This window comes from Mauremys mutica, chromosome 2 (assembly GCF_020497125.1).
Source record: "Mauremys mutica isolate MM-2020 ecotype Southern chromosome 2, ASM2049712v1, whole genome shotgun sequence".
NCBI lineage: Eukaryota > Metazoa > Chordata > Testudines > Geoemydidae > Mauremys > Mauremys mutica.
In genome coordinates, this window is record NC_059073.1 from 203,112,903 (window position 1) to 203,118,902 (window position 6,000).

Below are 6,000 nucleotides of genomic sequence, written 5' to 3' on the forward strand. Positions count from 1 at the left end.
CAGGAAAAAGGGGCTCTCTGATCTTAATAGGTATATTTGTTTTAATGGAAACAGAACACCGGAGGGCATGTCTATCCCTCTTAATATGCTTAACACCCCCTTATAAAAAAAAGAGATTCAAAGCCTGGAAGACAAAAGATCTCGTACTTTTCCTTCGAGAAATTTGGCTAAAGGCATCAGATTGGGATAAAATGATTTCTGTGCTCCATATCCTGAGATTTGCTTTTGATTCCACCAATTTTCCAGGAGGCAATCTTCATGCGATATTTTAATGTAGTCTTGCTCAGACCCATCTCCTAGTCATTCTACCTCCTTTTCTAGAGCCTCCATTAAAAGACGGTGTTGGTAAATGCTCCATTGGCTTTATAAATAGGCCTATTTCTCTCAGAGTTAAAGACTATAATTCTACGATTAAATCATGGGATTGAGCAGTAGTGCCTAAATCTGGACCATTTGATTTCACCTGAGTAGTAGGGTATAGGCAGAGTTTACTTGAATAATTTGACCATTCATTTTGTTATCTGGAGCTGAAATTCTCTTCGACTGAACACTTTTAGACTGTTTCCCTTTAACCTTTTCTACCAGGTAGCCTCTGTAGCTAAGGAGCACTCTCAGACTCCAGATTTTCTTAACAGCTCAGCAGTCCTTAAAATTCCATCTCCATGCTTGTGGTTCTACATGAGGAAAAGAAAAAAAAACCTTCTGACTTTGATATCTGGGTAGAGAACACACTACTTGCTCCAAAATGTGCATACACTGTGTTGCAATTGGACCTCTGACTCATCCTTTCCCCCAGAAATATAAACACCAGGGACTCAGCCTAACTACGCTTTTATTTCTTAATCTTGAATCTGAAATACTTTCAGTTAAACAAAGCTGAGAGGTTGGAATAATTCATGGGTAAATATGAGGCTGCTCTCTAACCTCAGAAATGTGAGAGGGAATAACAGGAGTGGTTTGAGTATTGACATTGCCCTTCTGGAACATACCAAGTTATTATTAGTCTTTGAATCCCTTAGTTAAGCTTAAAAATTAGAGAAACTTGCATCTAATAACTTAATTTCAAAAAACCAAACTACTCAGCCTGAAGGGTGCATTACAGGTCCATACGGTATTTACTGATAGCCAAATTATCCAGTTATTTTAACTGTGAAGGGGGGATATTTTCATCCCATGAACGAAAATCTTGTATATAACCAAAATAATCCAAATCATACAACAGGTTCAGATTATGGCTAGGGCTGTTAGAAATAGGGGCTGCAGCAATATTTAAAAATATTTTGAAAAAAAGTTTGATCAAAGGACCTTGTGGAAGGAATTTTAATTTACTACCATCAAGACAAATTTATTTATATTGACATTGGTAGCAATTGTAAGGTTAATGTAAATATTGAAGCTCTTATCCTTTGTGGAGGCCAAGAATTCATTAATGAAGGTTTTCTTCGACACCTTATACATTCTTGTGAGAGGTTCTCCCAGCCCCCCATTCTTTAGTGATTCCCTATCCACTAAACCTCTGACATTGTCTGTCCTGATGGACGTTACCTATTGTGCTCTTCTGGAACAGCCACATTTTCCATTAGGGAAATTTTAAAATTTAAATCAGTCATCCTTATAATGAAGCTCTTGGTGAAGGGATTATTCCCACAGAAATGTAAGGATCATATCAATTGGAGGGCTCCTCTTTTAGCAAATTTACCAATAAGAACAACAGGGACTTTCCCCGCCAGTGCATCTACTGGTATTCTTGTTTCTCTATTATAGAGGAAATAAAGTTACTCTGAGAATTATCGTCCAGAAAGCCTTTCAGATCTCTTCCAGATACCTCCTGGGGAGGTTAGAAGACTGGTCTGAGAGCTGAAACTTTTTTGCAGAGGAACAAGCTGACTTTAGGAAAGGCCCCTCAATTATAGATAACGTTTGTGCTCATATTGGACCTATACATATACAATTATCTCCCCTTTGGAGGAGCAATGTGACCTTAGATTTGAAATCTGCCTGTGATGCTGTTGAAAGAGGCAGTCTTGGGGAGGGAGGGGGGAGAATGGCATCTAGAGTTAGAATAGGGAAGAAGGGTGAGCTAACACCTTATTTTCCTCAGGAAGGGTAGGAGTCAGAGTTGTTTACGTGTCCCCATTTTAATTTTTATATTAATGAGGTAGTGGCACAATTAGAGGGGGAGCATTATTCTACCCCTAGAATTCTGAACAGACCAATGTCACTCTTCCGGTATGCAGATATGGTTTTGTTGTCCCAAACTCCTTTGGTCTGAAGCATCTGCTTAAAGATTACAATTTTTTTTCTTGTGTGTCAGCAGGAGTGTATGATTTACTTATCAGAAAGCTAAAGTAGTTACCTTCAGCCATAGTCCAAAATTGCATAAGTGGATAATTGTCCACTGTACTGAACTGAACAGGTTGAGTCCTTTTCTGATGTGGGTATTTGTTTTTTATACAGGGGAGTATGAGACAAACAGGAGGCTTAAGGGCCATGCAAGCAGCTCTTACTTTCCCATGTGCACGGGGCAGTTTAATTTCACGCACTGGCTCTCAGTGTTTAGTGCTAGTGTTTATGCTCAGATATTATATGGTGTGGAAATTTGGGATGGGAAAGAACTTATGTCATTAGAGATGGTGCAAAATCAGTTTTAGCAGAATGCTTGGTCTGCCTACTTATACCCCTACTGCATTACTTAGGGTAGGGGTCGGAGAGTGCTCCATTTCAATCAAAGCACAATGCCTCTCTAATTGGTTATGAATTCAGCATAAGAATTTATATCGGATGACAATGTTATATTTGGAGAAACAGCTTAATAGGTCTCAAACTTTAAGTTTCCCTGGCTTTTGCAAGTGCATCTATATCCACATTGTGAGTGGTTTTCAGCAACAGGTTTACTCAGCACTTTTTAAGTGTAAAAAAAAATGAAGTTTAGCATTTAAGTTATTTGTAAACAATTAGATATAGCAGATGTTAAACAAAACAAAGGTCTCCCTTGAAGGCCATCTATACATTTGAGAAATGTAGAGTAAAATAAGCTAAGGCAGGCCTTCAGAGCACTGCTTTCAAAACAATGCAGTCAGCTTATTTGAAAAGCAGGTATATTAGCACTGAAAGACACCCCTGATGCCCATGCAGGCTTGCCAGGTTGAAGATTTGTTACAACGTTTTTTTTTTTAAATCAGCAGCCATTTTCCCCTCAAACAACAATTTTCAGTCTTAGCCCAGAAGCCTTTTGGCTCATTGGTTTAAATTAGAATATTTGTTATAGAGAGATGGTTCAGTCATATGGTCAATTGTTCTATTTACCTAGGTGGCAGCAAAAGCAAGAATTATGTGAAGTTTCTCTTTATGGTGTAAAATGGATCTACTTTAACTTTTGTTTTATGGGCTGTTTGAAAAGTGTAATTTGAATTGAGAAGGGCTGAATTTATTTGTATTGTGACAATTTTAAAATTCCTCCTTATTCTGTCAAACATTGTGGTTAATTACTAGCACTATACTAATAAAATAAATATTTTACTCCTTATAAGAGATTCCTAACATGACTTAGTGGCACAGCTGAAAACTTTGCCTGTTTTTGCCCTTCATTCCCTGATTGGCTAATGTAGGCTTGTTTCACTTCACTGGACAGACCTTTCATTCCCACACAAATGTTATTTGACAATGAAATCTGAAGGTTTGAAAGTGTTCATTAAGTGACAGACTACAAATGGTCAAAGCTTAAATAAATTAAAATTGATGAGATGAACAAGAAAGTCCTCAATTCTGCAGCTTTCCAGATTTGAGAAGCTGTATTTTTATAGAAGCCATTTGCCATTTTTCTTACTAACTGCTTTAAATATTCAGCACAAAGAGACCTCTGCACTGAATCAGACTACGATGCAGTGCAGGCCAAGTGAGAACTGTATCTCTGAGGGTACAGTTACTCTGAACTCCTACACTGTGAATTAGGCTAGGGAGCAGGGTAAGCTGAGGAGCAACACATTTCAAGAAGCTTAGTAACTTAAGTGCACACCTGTTAACACCAAGACAGGTTAAAACAGATGAGCTAAAACATTGTGACTGGTGCTCATGTAACCTTTGGGTGGGCTAGAGCAGAGGTTCTCAGCCTTTTTCTTTCTGAGCCCCTGCCTGTGCCACAACAACTGGTTTTCTACATATAAAAGCCAGGGCCAGCAAGCAGGGCAATTGCCTAGCCCCCCCCCCCGCAAAGCTAAGTTGCTCAGGCTTTAGCTTCTGCCTCGGGTGGCAGGGCTCAGGGCCCCAGGTGGCAAGGTTTCAGCTTTCTGCCCTGGACCCCAGAGAGTCTAATGCTGGCCATGCTTGGAGGACCCCCTGAAACCTGCTCACAGCCCCCCAGGGGGCCCCGGACCTCTGTTTGAGAACCGCTGGGCTAGAGCAGTGTTTCTCAACAACCAATCCATGGACCAGTGCTGGTCCCTAAGATCTCCCTGACACAGTTTAGGAAGGCCACACGCTGGTCCCTAGTTTAAAAAAGGCTGAGAAATACTGGGCTAGAGTTTACTTCATGCTTCTCCACTTCCTAAAAAAAACCCAATTCCCATAGAAAAGCACCTGGAGACCCAAAATTCAGTCATTTAGGATTTTCAGCAAGGATCACACAGGGTCAACCTGCCCACCATCAAGTCCAAAAAGAACAAAAGGAATTAAATATAGTTCTTAAGTAACACTTTTACAGAGATAAAGAAACAATAGTAATGACTTAATTTCTACAACATAAACATAGCTACTTTATAATTCACATACATTATCTTCAGTTATATACAAACAATGAAAACAAATTAAATCTAAACAGGTCAGTCCCCACAGAAACACAGTGGGGAGAAATTCAGAGTTCCCAAAAAGCTTAGGTTGAGATCACCTGAGTCTCAGTTACAGTTTTTGACTGCCAAAATCTATACAGTCTGCTATGTCAAAAGCACTGCAACAACAATTTACCTCCACTCGCTTGCAGAAATCTTCAGCTGGAATCCGTGCAGACTCTTCCTCCTCTGCTGAAATCACTGTTAGCTAGTCAGTTGATTAGCCGACCACTAGATTAAGTATATAGATTTTTTTTAAACCCTGTTATAAGAAAGATACAAAACTGAGAACAGCAAAATAAATGACATTCCCCATCATCACATTCAAATAAGAGAAAAGTGAATCATACTAGTTGAGACAGTTTAACAAAAACAGCATGGCTAAAATCAAATGACATTCCAAACATAAAATAAAAATAAATCAGTTTTCCCCTTTCTATAATTAACTCTGCCAGGGCTTCCCTGTGGCAGGGTTAACAATATCACCAACCTGCTGCAAAATGCTTCAGAGTTAGGGAAAACAAGCTGCTTTCTGCTCCTGTGGATCAACTTCTTCAAATCCACACAGGGCACATGGCCACTTGCCCTCATAGAGTTTGAGCCCAGCTACAAGGACCCTGTTGAGCATACCCAAAACTACCACACCCAATTCCAGAAACTTCTGAGTGTGCAGTGTTAACTGGGCATCTGCCTAGCAACAATGAAGCAGACAACTCATTCATACCCTCCCCCACAGATCTCTTAAAGAGATATTTCCCTATTAGGCACATGGGTTACATTCAGCTGCTGCTTTTGTGCGCATACTTCCTCCATGATTCAACTTGCTTCCAGGGGACTACAAATCCCAGCATCCTTTGACTATTTGTTGTTCTTAGTCACCAAGGGGATACCAGAGTGGTTAAGGTTTAGGCAGCTCAAGTCCTTACATCAACAGACCTTATTGCTTTGTGAGGGCCACATCTTAACAGAGTACGTCACTGAGCACTTCTCTCCTTCCATTCATAATTGTATACTCTCCGTAACCACAGCAATTTCCTTCTGGAGAAAGTGATAGCTGAACATACACTAAATATTTTTCTGTCTTAACAGCTCAGAATGAGAGCCACCCCCCACATGCCTAGCCAGGTCTCTGTAGGCCAGTTTGACAGCCCCTATTCTGCAGTTTGTCTTCTCTTCC

The 6,000-nt window shown here is 40.0% G+C and overlaps 1 long non-coding RNA gene across 1 annotated transcript; it reads right to left on the reverse strand.

Annotated features, from left to right (window-relative positions):
- Position 1: 1 nt before the first annotated feature.
- Positions 2-5,472, reverse strand: LOC123365275. The gene is made up of 3 exons (XR_006577511.1): positions 5,314-5,472; positions 4,960-5,085; positions 2-674 (listed from the first exon to the last, which is right to left on the reverse strand). It is a non-coding gene; the product is annotated as an uncharacterized LOC123365275 (long non-coding RNA).
- Positions 5,473-6,000: the final 528 nt, after the last annotated feature.